Source organism: Crocuta crocuta, unplaced genomic scaffold, assembly GCF_008692635.1.
Source record: "Crocuta crocuta isolate KB4526 unplaced genomic scaffold, BGI_CrCroc_1.0 scaffold186, whole genome shotgun sequence".
Classification (NCBI taxonomy): Eukaryota; Metazoa; Chordata; class Mammalia; order Carnivora; family Hyaenidae; genus Crocuta; species Crocuta crocuta.
The window spans coordinates 2277217-2291155 of NW_027551569.1; the positions used below are offsets into that span (position 1 = coordinate 2277217).

General features: G+C 38.2%; 1 pseudogene; it reads left to right on the forward strand.

Moving 5' to 3' along the window:
- The first annotated feature begins 1216 nt into the window (after positions 1–1216).
- Positions 1217–13546, forward strand: LOC144220427 (ribosome biogenesis protein NSA2 homolog pseudogene; annotated as a pseudogene).
- The last annotated feature ends 393 nt before the right edge of the window (positions 13547–13939 follow it).

A 13939-nucleotide genomic window follows, 5' to 3' on the forward strand; every position in this document is an offset into this window, starting at 1 on the left:
TGGGCTTTCTTTGTTATTTTCTTTCTCTACTAAATTTCAGCTGAGCTTTTTCTCTTTTAGTTCCTTGTGGTATAATGTTAAGTAGTTAATTTGAACTTTTTTCTTAATACAAGTATTTATAGCATAAATTTCACTCTAACATCTGCTTTTGCTGCATCCCCCCTCCAAAAAGAGTTCATTGTTGTGATGAGTACTTAGTAACATATAGTTACTTAGTAACTATTCTTAGTAACTAAGAATAGTTACTAATTCTTAGTAACATATAGAATTATTGAATCATTATATTGTACAGCTGAAACTAATATTGTACATTATACTTCAATAAAATAAATAAATAGAAAAAGTAAAGTCTGGTTATCTGTTTTGTTTGATTGTTTTGTTTTTTGCTTTTTATTTTTCTTTCATTTGCTTCATGGTTCCCTCAAACATATTTTATCTTTTATACACTGAGATTAATAAAAATCCAATGACTTAAGCAATAACACTATATCTCTGAAGTGGCAGAGACTGAGTCCAAGTGTTTCTGACACCAGTAATTTTGCTGTATCCACCAGGCATGGTGACTATGACTCACTCATTTGTAAAACAAAGGACAATATCTACTTCACAAACTTTAAGAAGATAATATGTTTAACATGTAGAGCAATGTCTGACATCTGGTAGGTATCTACAAAACAAAATGTGGCAAGAGTGGTACTAATGGTGGTTATGGCTATTACAAGAAGGCATGCCAGAAAGACCTGCCCCCTGAATGGTTTGAGAAATAATATCCTAACTTCTTTAAAAGAAAAAGAATTGTGACTATGGAGCACAAACTAATCTCCAAACTCTGCATGTCCTCATTTCTTGCAAGAATAGATAGTTTTACCAATAGATTTGGTCACACACCATAGTTCACAGTTTTGTGTTGACTGGGTGGAAGATATTTTGCAGTAGTCCATACAGAGGGGGGAAAAACATGGCCACTTCAAAAATTCAATTACCATGACCAGAAATAATAAATCCATCTGGAAAATTGTCTAATAAATCCATCTGGAAAATTACTTTCATGGGTTAGAGTATTAAGCTCAATCCAGAATCAGAGAAACCTATTTTAAACCAAAACAAACACAAAACACATTTCATACAAGCACACTTATATTTTAGCTCATAATGAATGAAGATTTTCTAGCTATGTCTACTATGTTCAGAGGTCTCTTACGTACATAGTTCTGACATGACGGCAGGAAAAAGGTTGGAAAATGCCAAAAAGAAACCCTGCTTGAGGTGAGCAGCTTATGATAGCCCACTAAGGAGTAGAAAACATTCAGCAAGTATAACATTCAATATGCGTGGGCTCTGTGCTACCCTCTCAGCTCCATGATCATCAAGAAGGAAAAATACTGAAAGCAACTAGAGAGAAAGTTATCAAAAACCTCAGGGTGAAAAGCTTTTCCTATTTGTATGCAATTTCTCTCAAAGGATATACTTCTCTATTCTTTGTTTCATTTTATAAACATACACATGTATACATATATACACACCCAGACTTACAAAGTAGCAATAGCAGCAAACATGTCTAGCTTCAAGACACCAGGAATAGAGTATTAATGCTACATAATCCCATTTTGTTTAAAGTTTACTTTGAGAGAAAGAAGGAGAGACTCCTAAGCAGGCTCTATACACTCAGCATGGAGCCCAACATGGGGCTTGATCTCACAAACTGTGAGATTATGACCTGAGCTGAAATCAAGAGTCTGACATTTAACCAATTGAGTCACCCAGATGCCCCTATGTATTTCCAATTTTAAATCACTTCAACACTAAACTATTTAATAAAGCAAATTGCAAGTTATTATTTAATCCTAACACCTCTCTAACATATTCATCTTCAAATCAGCAACAGCATCCCATTCATTACCTACACCTCACCTAGGAAAATAAAGGACCAACATGAGTAGAAAATTTTCCATCTGAGGAATCTGAAAAAGGACTGTCTCTTAGTTGCTTTAGATCAAATCCCAGCAATGGATTAGAATCTAGTTTCCCATGTCTTTCCCCTCCCTTATTCACACAGCCATAAGCCATATTGGGTAGTTAAAGAAAAAACAGATATGGAAAACTCCTCTGAGAACATTAAATTAATTCTCTGTGAAATTTCATTATTTTATCCATAAATGGTATGGATATACATTATAAATGTAGTAAGATAGCAATTGTGTTAGAACCGGCTACAGTGTAAATTTTTTTAAAACACTGAATTTCATTACCAAAACAGAACTGGAGACACCATAAATGAATGTGGGCTTTAATCTTTGATTGAATATAAGATTCACACTCAACTGTGTTACTATTTGCACATCATCACGAAGAGATAAAATTTCCCATTAACTGTTGCATCAAGCTTTTAGTTCAAGCAAACAGTCTTGCTCACTAAAACTAAAAACAAAACAAGGTCTTACTCAGTTTTATTTCTTCTTGCAGGGTTGACCTAATAGGTGTCTTAGGTAAAACCTTACTTTGTTTTTTTTAATGAGCTAAAGGAGAAGGAGTCCTTGATAGGCCTAAGGCATTCTGAAAAATACTTGCTAAATAATAAACTTATCAATTTCTTCCAAACGAATAAATTATTAATTCTCATTCAACTCTACCAACCTAACAGTCAGAGAATGCAGATGCCAAGAAAGAGAAATGAATTTCAGCAGGGTTTACAGTATGCAGTAAGAGAGTCAAGGCTGACATTAAAATAGAAACCTTAGAAACAATGCCTTAAAACAGGAAGGGCAATTTTCAATTAAACATTGAGAATCTATTGCAATTTTAAACATTATCAGATACACAGCAGAGAAAATGCTGAAGGACAGGAAAAGGTGCCCACCTGAAACATTTGAGATCCATTGATATGGATTCATATCTCTAGTAAAATAATTCTACACTAGAAGTAGCATTGGCGATGGAAGGGTGTGTGTCCAGTCCTGTTCAAAACTGATGTTTTAAACATATATGCTTCAATATTTATTTCAATAACTCAAAGTAAGTAGTCCATTTTTATAAGGGTGAAAGTAGTTTTTCCATGATTTCCCCAAATTTAATGGCAAAAACATCCATTTGTTACAGATTCAGTATGTGTTCAGGAACTTGAATAGGACACAGGAGAGTGGCTTGTGTCTGATCCATATTGATGAAGCCTCATCTAGAAGATACTACCAAGGAAGGCTTGGAACTGGAATCATCCGAAGGCCATTCACTTGCATGCCTGGCAATTGATAATGGCTCTCACCTGGGATTTCATTTAGGCCTGTCAACCAGTTCACCTACAGGTGGCTTCTTCATTGAGATTGTATTCTTCAAAATTTGGTGACTGGGATCCAAAAGTGAGTGTCCCAGAGAAAGAGCCAGATGGAAGCTGTATCACCTTTTCTTTCCTAGTCTCAAAAGTCACATAGTATCTCTTCCTTTGCATTCTGGGCAGTCACAAATGCTGACCTACATTCAAGGAGTGAAAATTAGACTCTGCCTTCTGATGGGAGAAATGGCAAGGTTCTGCAATTATAGAACTAGAAACATGGCTGTGGACAGTTTTTGAAACACAGTTTGCCAAAGTGATTGTTTCTTTTTCTTTTTCCTTCTCTTGTTTCTCATGTTTATGTGTTGTGTATGTGTGTGTGTTTGTATATCCTACCTGCGCTTTCTTATAGTTTCTAGAAAAACTAAGTCACACACAGCACATTTCTAGCAAATTCTAGTGATATTTTAGTCATCTGCTATCAATCAGCTCACCTCAGATTAATAACTTTTGTACCTGGGGTGATTCTGGTAGGTTTACCAGATGTTTGTTCTTTTTTTTTTTTTCCTAGGAGAGAGAGAGAGAGACAGCGTGAGCAGGGGAGGATCAGAGAGAGGGAGACACAGACTCTGAAATAGGCTCCAGGCTCTGAGCTGGCAGTCAGCACAGAGCCTGACACGGGGCTCGAACCCACGAACCGCGAGATCATGACCTAAGCGAAAGTTGGACGCTTAACCGACTAAGCCACCCAGGAGCCCCACCAGATGTTTGTTCTGATACAGACATTTTGGAGCTCATACTTGAGGAAAAGAGAAAGGAACAGAACTTGAAAGTGTTAATTGTTGGAAAAGAAGTCCAGAATGGGTAAGAAGATGTTTAAAAGAGGAATGAAGACAGATGTTGGGATTTGAGACTTTTGAGGAAAAGGATTTAGGATGCGAAGGAAAGATCTCTTTGCTGAAAAGGATTAAATGTTTCTTGGTGTGTGTAAAGCTGCTGATAATTTTTAGAAATTAGTTGTTTGACTTCAGGACATGTTATTTTCTGCATATTACTAAGTAAACATTTTAATGAAAAACATTGTCATTTATTTATCAATAGATATTTTAGCCCCGTTTTAGTGTTCTGGAAATACACAGGTGATGCTTTTTTGCACCATGCTTTTCTGTGTGTATGAGTACCCTCCTATGTCCTGGTTCTACAGCTCTGATTAAATGAGAACACTTAAGGATGATGGGCCTGTCACTCAACTCCCTGGACTGAAATAGCCAGAACAATAAGAACCTTGACCTAATGCAAATGGGGGTTAACCAAAACATGGAGAAGAAAGAATGATCTCTTCCTTTGAAAACCACATCCCCTGTGAATATACCTTTTTGGCTTTATAAATCTGTACTGAAAAATCAATTCTATAGAGACAATTTCAAAAGTATGTGATGCACTATTGCTGTATTGTTTGTAATAGTAAAAACTGAAAAGAAGGGGCAAGATGGCGGAGAACTAGGGAGTTCTGTACTTCCTGCCTACATCTCTCAAACAAAGAAGGGTTGAAGCCAAAGGACTCTGAACCACAAGAGTTGGGAAGGAAAAGAGACAGAGTCCACTAAGAAGACAGCCTCATAGGTGCGTGATTGTGAACCGGGGAAGATAAAAACAGGCCGGGACACAGAGGCACAGAGGGGAGGGAGCCCCCTCTGCGGAGAGGTAAGGGGAAGAGAAACTGCTCATAGAACTGTCCCTGGAGAAGAGAAAAACCATGGCCTGGGATGGAGAGGAATCCTATCATCCCATCTCTACCTGCAGGACATTCAGAGAGAGATCCTATCTCTAACTGCAGAGGTTTCTTTGGGTTGCGTGCCCCAGTCCCAGAAATTCCCTCCATGCTAGATGGTATGCAAGGAACTCAGTTGCATCAGGAGGAACCGCTCCCCTACTATTTCCCTGGCTAGGAAGCACCCCAGCTTGGGCTTGCAAGATTACACTTTGGACAGTATCAAGAAAGCGCACAGAATAAGATCTGGAAATGAGGCTGGGCACGGGACATGCCCACCATGTCCGCATAGAACATGGCCCACCTTGGCTGTGCCCATGGCACTGGAAGATCGGGTCCAAAAGAGTGATTTGCAATGCTTGGATCAAGAAGGAACTGGGGACTGCAATTTTTTCTCCCCACAACCACCAAGGCAGGGCTGTAGGGAGTGGCCTGAGGGACCCACAATGGAGGCAAGACCTGCTCACACCAAATCAGGGAGCTGCCTTTTTTTTTTTTTTTTTTTACCAGAGCCTGGGTTAAGACCAACATTGATGCATTGACGTGATTAACTCTAGATCAATTGTTGCTATTCGGATATATTCTCCTTATCTCATCATTTTCTCTACCCTCCACTAGAATGGATACTCTGGTTATAGGTTTGCTTAAATAGTCACATTTAATCCGTTCTCTTGATGCTATTCTACACCTCTGTCACTAGCTTCCTTTCTCTCTCTCTTTCCCTGGAATAATCAGACTATATAGTTTCTCTGGGTAACATTATCTTTGTTTCTTCTCCTCACCTCCTACAATATTCTCCTTTTACTCTCTCTGAATTAAGCTTTTTAGTCTCTCTGCTTGGTTAATGTTAAATTTCTCTTTATCCCCACCCCTGTCACTTATCTCTTTAAATATGCTCTTCTATCAGCCCTGCCTCCACCCTGCTCTTCATTTATAGCTGGGATTTCTAGTTTTATGCTTCTAGACTGCCCTTTGTCTTTTGTTGTTTGCTTCTTTTTTTTTCTTTTGGTTAGCTTATTTGTTTGATTTGTCTATGTGTTTGCATGCTTTTGTTCCCTGTTTGTCTGTTTTCCTTTCCAGGGTTTCATCAAGAAACAAGTCAAAGTACACATGGTGGAGTTTTCCAAATATCACTATGAGTAGGGAAATAAAATAACCAGAGGCACAAGAAGACAGACCAAGTGACACCATTAAAAGAATCCTTCCTGAAGAGACAGGCCATGGACAATGAATGAGCCTCCATTAATACAGCAGAACTCGCAGGTACAGAGTGCATAACAAGCCTTCAAAACGTACAAGAGACAGAAAGCTAACAACCAAAGTAACAAAGCAGAGGAACTCTCCTCTAAAGAAAATCCAGGAAGAAGAGACAGCTAAAGAATTGGTCAAAACAGATATAAGCAACATAACTGACCAAGAATTTAGAATAACAGTAATAAAATTAATCTCTGGGCTTGAAAAAGGCATGGAAGACACTAGAGAAGATATTGCTACAAAGATTATGGACTTTAAAAATAGTTATGATGAATTTATAAAATGCTATACTGGGGTGCATACTAAAATGGAAGCGGCCACTGCTCGGATTGAAGAGGCAGAGAGGAGAATATGTGAATTAGAAGACACAATTACAGAAAAAGAGGAAGCTGAGAAAAAGAGATAAATGGACCAGGAGCAGGAAAGGAGATTTGAGAACTGAGTGATGCAATCAAACAGAACAATATTCCTATTATAGGAATCCCAGAGAGAGAGAAAGGGGCTGAAGGGGTACTTGAACAAATTATAGCTGAGAACTTCCCCAGTCTGGGGAAGGAAACAGACATTGAAATCCAAAAGGCACAGAGAACACTCCTCAGACGTAACTCGAATCGATCTTCTGCACGAAATATCATAGTGAAACTGGAAAAATATAAGGACAAAGAGAGAATTCTGGAAGCAGTGAGGAAAAAAAGGGCCCTAACGTACAAAGGGAGACATATCAGGGTGGTTGCAGACCTATGTACTAAAACTTGACAGGACAGAAAAGAATCACAGGAAGTCTTCAAAGATAAGAACAGAAAAAAAACGCAGCCAAGAATCCTTTATCCAGCAAGCCGGTCATTCAGAATAGATGGAAGGATAAAGGTTTTCCCAAACAAACAAAAATTGAAGGAATTCATCACCACTAAACCAGCCCTACAAGAAATCCTAAGGGGGACTCTATGAAGGAAATGTTGCAAGGAACACAAAGTACCAGAGACAACACTACAAGCATGAATCCTACAGGGAACACAATGACTCGAAACCTTATTTTTTAATAATAACACCAAATGTAAATGGACTAAATGCTCCAATCAAAACACATGGGGTAGCAGAATGGATTTAAAAAAAACCCAAAATCCATCTATTGGCTGTCTACAAGAGACTCATTTGAGACCTGAGGACACCTTCAGATTCAAAGTAAGGGGATGAAGAAATATCTATCATGCAACTGTAAGTCAAAAGAAAGCTGGAGTAGCCATACTTCTATCGGACAAACTGGACTTTAAAGTAAAGGCAGTAACAAAAGATGAAGAAGGGCATTGTATAATAATTACAGGCTCTATCCATCAGGAAGATCTAACAATTATAAATGTCTATGCACCAAATTCAGAAGCACCCAAATACATGAAACAATCACAAACAGAAACAATCTTATTGATAAGAATGTGCTAATTGCAAGGTACTTTAATACTCCACTTACAGGAATGGATAGATCAACTAGACAGAAAATCACTAAAGAAACAATGGGCCTGAATGACACATTGGACCAGATGGATTTGACAGATATATTTGCAACTCTACATCCTGAGGCCATATAAACAATAGTTTATTGTCAAATTAGTTTCCACATAACACTCAGTGCTCATCCCCACAGGTGATCTTTATTTTTTAAGTTTATTTTTTGAGAGAGAGTGCATGTGAACAGGGGAGGGGCAGAGAAAGAGAGGGAGAGAAAGAATCCCAAGCAGGCTCTCAAGCCATCAGCGCAGAGCTGGATGTGGGCTTTGAACTCACAAACCTGTGAGATCATGCCCTGAACCAAAGTTGGACACTTAACCGACCGAATTCACTTTCTTCTCGAGTGCACATGGTACGTTCTCCAAGATAGATCACATACTGGGTCATAAAGCAGCCCCCAAGAAATATAAAAGAATTGAGATCATGCCATGCACACTTTCAGATCACAATGCTATGAAACTTGAAATCAATCACAGGAAAAAGCCTGGAAAGCCTCCAAAAACACGGAGGTTAGATAACATCCTACTAAAGAGTGCATGGGCCAATCAGGCATTCGAGAAGAAATTTAAAAATATATGGAAACAAATGAAAATGAAAACACAACAATCCAAACTCTTTGGGTTGCAGCAAAGGCAGTCCTAAGAGGAAAGTACATTGTAATCCAGGCCTATTTCCAGAAACTAGAAAAAGCGCAAATAGAAAATCTAACAGTGTAACTAAGGGAACTAGGAGCAGAGCAGCAAGAGCACCCCAAACCCAGCAGAAGAAGAGAGATAAGAAAGATCAGGGCAGAAATAAACAATATAGAATCCAGAAAAATATAAGTTGAACAGATCAATGAAACCAAGAGTTGGTTTTTTGAAAAAATAAACAAATTTGATAAACCTCTAGCCAGACTTCTCAGAAAGAAAAGACTGGGCAGCCAAATAGACAAAATCACCAATAAAAACGGATGTTACAACCAATCCCTCAGAAATACAAGCAATTATCAGGGAATACTATGAAAATTATACGCCAACAAACTGGACAACCTAGAAGAAATGGACAAATTCCTAAACACACATGCACTACCAAAATTCACATGGGAAGAGATAGAAAATCTGAACAGACCCATAACTAGTGAAAAAATTGAATTAGTTATCAAAAATCTCCCAATGAATAAGAGCCCTGGGCCAGATGGCTTCCCTGGGGCATTCTACCAGACATTTAAATCAAAGCTAATATCCATTCTTCTCAAGCTATTCCAAAAAATAGACACGGAAGGAAAACTTCCGGACTCATTCTACAAAGCCAGCATCATGTTGATTACCAAGTCAGATAGAGACCCAGCAAAAGAAGAGAACTACAGGCCAATAACTTTGATGAATAATAATGCAAAAAACCTCAACAAGATTCTAGCAAATCAAATTCGACAGCACATGAAAAGAATTATCCACCATGATCAAGTGGGATTCACTCCTGGGTTACAGGAGTGGTTCAATATTGGCAAATCAATCAATGTGATACTTCACATATACAAGAGAAAGGATAAAAACCATATGATTCTGTCAATAGATGCAAAAAAGCATTTGACAAAATACAGCTACCATTCTTAATAAAAACCCTCGAGAAAGTCAGGGTAGAAAGAACCTGTTTAAACATCATAAAAGCCATTTATGTAAAGCCCACAGCTAGTATTATCCTCATTGGGGCAAAACTGAGAGCCTTCCTCCTGAGATCAGGAACACAACAAGGATGTCCACTCTCACCACTGCTGTTTAACATAGTGCTGCAAGTCCTAGCATAAACAGTCAGACAACAAAAGGAAATCAAAGGCATCAGAATTCGCAAAGATGAGGTCAAACTTTCACTTTTGGCAGATGACATGATTCTCTACATGGAAAAACCAAGTCTCCACCAGAAGCCTACTAGAACTGATCCATGAATTCAGCAAAGTCTCAGGGTACAAAATCAACATACAGAAATCGGCTGCATTTTTATACACCAATAATAAACCAATACAAAGAGAAATCAAGAAACTAATCCCATTCACAGTTGCACAAAATAGTTTAAAATACTTAGGTATAAACCTAACCACGATGTAAAAGATCCGTATATTGAAAACGATATAAAACTTATGAAGGAGATTAAAGAAGACACAAAGAAATGGAAAAACATTCCATGCTCGTGGATCAGAAGAATACTGTTAAAATGTCATTACTACCCAAAGCAATCTACACATTCAGTGCAATCCTAACCAAAATTGCACTAGCATTCTTCCTAAAGCTAGAACATATGATCCTAAAATTTGTATAGAACCAAAGAAGATCTTGAATAGCCTAAGTAATATTGAAGAAGAAAACCAAAACAGGAGACATCACAATCCCAGACTTTAGTCTCCACTACAAAGCTATAGTCATCAAGACAGTATGGTATTGGCACAAAAACAAACACATAGACCAATGGAATAGAATAGAGAACCCATAATTGGACCCACAAACCTATGGCCAATTAATCTTTGACATAGCAGGAAAGAGTATCCAATGGAAAAAAGACAGCCTCTTTAACAGATGGTGCTGGGAGAACTGGACAGCAACATGCAGAAGAATAAAACTAGATCACTTTCTTACATCATATACGAAAATAACCTCAAAATGGATGAAGGACCTGAATGTGAGACAGGAAACTATCAAAACCCTAGAGGAGAAAGCAGGAAACAACCTCCTTGAACTCAACTGCAGTAATTTCTTACTCAACACATCCCCAAAGGCAAGGGAGTCAAGAGCAAAAATGAACTATTGGGATCTCCTCAAGATCAAAAGTTTCTGCACGGCAAAGGAAACAACCCATAAAACTAATAGTCAACTGACAGAATGAGGAAAGATAGTTGCAAATGACATATCAGATAAAGGACTAGTATTCAAAATCTATAAGGAACTCAACAAACTCCACACTGGAAAATAAAGAATCCAGTGAAGAAATGGGCAGAGGACATGAACAGACACTTCTTCAAATAGGACATCCAGATGGCCAACAAACATGAAGTGATGCTCAGCATCACTCATCATCAGGGCAATACAAATTAAAACCACACTGAGATACCACTTCACACTGGTCAGAGTGGCTAAAATGAGCAAATCAGAGGACTCTAGATGCTGGTGAGGATGTGGAGAAACGGGCACCCTCCTATACTGCTGGTGGGAATGTAAACAGGTACAGCCTTTCTGGAAAACAGTGTGAAGGTTCCAAAAAAATTAACAATAGAATTCCCCTGTGACTCAACAATAGCACTGCTAGAAATTTACCCAAGGGATACAGGAGTGCTGATGCATAGGGGCACATGTATCCTAATGTTCATAGCAGCGCTTTCAACAATAGCCAAAACATGGAAAGAGCATAAGTGTCCATCAACTGACAAATGAATCAAGAAGATGTGGTTTATCTATACAATGGAATACTACACGGCAATGAGAAAGAATGAAATCTGGCCATTTGTAGCAACGTGGATGGAACTCGAGGGTGTTATGCTTAGTGAAATAAGTCAGGCAGAGAAGGACAGATACCATATGTTTTCAATCATAAGTGGAACAAGAGAAACTTAATAGAGGACCATGGGGGAGTGGAAGGGGCAAAACAGTTAAGGAGATGGAGGGAGGCAAACCATGAGAGGCTCTTTAATACTGAGAACAAATGAGGGCTGATTGGGGTGGGGTAAAGATGAAAGGGGGTGATGGGCATGGAGGAGAGCCGTTGTTGAGATGAGCACTGAGTGTTATATGGAAACAAACTTGACAATAAACTATAAAGGAAAAAAAACAGAAAAGAAATGAAAATGGTCATCGACAGGGAATGTCTATGTGGTATATTCATATCTGGAACACTATTGCAACCTTAAAATAACATATATCTACTTTCTTGAAAATGTGTTTAATTGATTCATAAAAAATGTTCCAAAATATTATGAATAGAAAAAAACCATTTTTTAAAAAGATATAAAATTTTATTCTAGATGGCAGACTTTGAACTGCTTACCTACTCCATGTCATAAAATATCTCTAGAAATGATCAGGTATTTTCTTTTTAAAATTCACATTTGCTATGTCAATCAAGAATGAAAAATCTCAGTGGATCATAACACATGAAAAATTTTTGTAAAATGGGAAATGAGAGGAATAAAGTGAGAAAAAATTTAAGTTCCCAAGACATAGAACATATTTTGCTTTTAGAAAAGATGGGAGCAGTCCCAAAGGAGCTTCATACCCAAGTGTAATGGATCCTGGGTTCAAGAGAGGTGCTAGAGTAACCAACTGGTAATCAGAATAGGGAACCAAGCAGGACAGATTCTGCATAACCGACCTTCATAGGCTTGAGAACAGCCACAGGGGTTTAGACTCCGGTGAGATGGGGGTGGGAGGGTATCAGGCTGTGAGAACTTAAGGAAATGGGATAATGCTGAAGGCTGCCATATTGCACCAGTGTAATATCCCAAGCTTCTCTACTCTGAAAGAAACCTGCTCAGTCCAGGCCACAGCAATCCATCTCACCTCTCTCCATAAGTTGGCAGTCAATCCAGCATGGCATTTTGGCTGCAGAGATGAAAGCGTAGCAGTAGTCACCAATTGCACCATGCTTTTTCTGGAACTGGTTATTTTATTTATTTATTTTTAATTTTTAATGTTTAATTACTTTTGAGACAGACAGACAGACAAATCATGACCAGGGGAGGAGCAAGGAGAAAGGGAGACACAGAATCAGAAGCAGGTTCCAGGCTCTGAGCTGTCAGGAAAGAGTCCAATGAACATGGGGCTTGAACTCGCAAACCAAGAGATCATGACCTGAGTTGGAGTTGGTTGCTTAACCAACTGAACCACCGAGGCGCCCCTGGAACTAGTCATTTTAGAAGTGTCCCCTTCCTGTGGTGAATAGTGTGAAGTCAGCTCATACATCTCTGAGGCCCCAAAATTGAGAGCTTCTTTGAGCCTGGCAGGTATACTTGGTGGCTTGGCAGTAGTCATCATGCCACAAAAGGAACATACTGAATTTGGATTAGCATGAGAAAAAAAGGAAGAAGGAAGGTCCAGAAGCTCATTAAGGTTCAAAGGCAGAAATGATGATTGGTTTGAATGCTTAGCTGTACCATAAATAGAACCATGCTGAGAAAATACAAATGAAAAAGACTATCAAGATGCATGAAAAGAGAAGCACCAAACAAACTAATGATAAAAAAAAAAAAGACTCCACAAGGAGCAGCACCTGCATAGCCATTGGACAGAGAGGGACAGTCCTGAGCTAATGTGCTTTCTAATATGATTAAACAAAAAAACAAAAAAACAAAAAAAAAAAAATGAGAGCAGGAAAGTTCTTCCCAAAGTTTCTGTCTGGAAAGAAACAGAAATATTAAAAGTTATTTGAACAGGAAGGAGAAAGAAGAAAATGTAGAAGAGGCTATTTACCGAAGTCTGCTTTGTTGGAAGTGACTTCACTCAAAAACCACCTAAATATGAAAGATTCATTAAGCCAATGGGCTTATGTTTCAGAAAGGCCATATAACTCATCCTGAACTGAACAGCACCTTTTGCCTACCAATACTTGGTATAAAGAAGAATCTCCCATCCCTATGATACACAACTTTAGGTGTCGTTAACGAAGGAGTGTCATTGAGGTGAACATGAGCAAGTTGGGCCTTGAGACACAAGGAGGCAAAGTATTTGGGGAAATTACACCCAGAGATTATAAGCAATCTTGAAAATGATGGATGCAGTCCTATAGTTTGACATCAATTACGTATAAGTAACTCCTTATAATTATTGAAGACTACACACCAATCAGGAAAACCAGCATTACTGAGATCTTTCTGAATACTACCCAACAGCCTCACATATCTGTAATTACCAAGAGAACTATTTATTCTATTGTTAAAAAAAAATTTAATTGCCTTACTTAAAAAAAGTCATCAATCACTTGAGGAAAGCCAATAGTTTGCTGTTCCTCAATAGAAGAGTAACTTAATCATGAGGACAGAGACATAGAAGAATAAGCATAACAAGAAGTTTAGGGTAAGTATAATTTATATCCTCAGAAGTTTAAGAAGATATTTGACCCATAATAAAATTAATGTAATATAGAAAGGAAAGCTGTCATCATTAGCGGCAAGACTATGAAAAAAA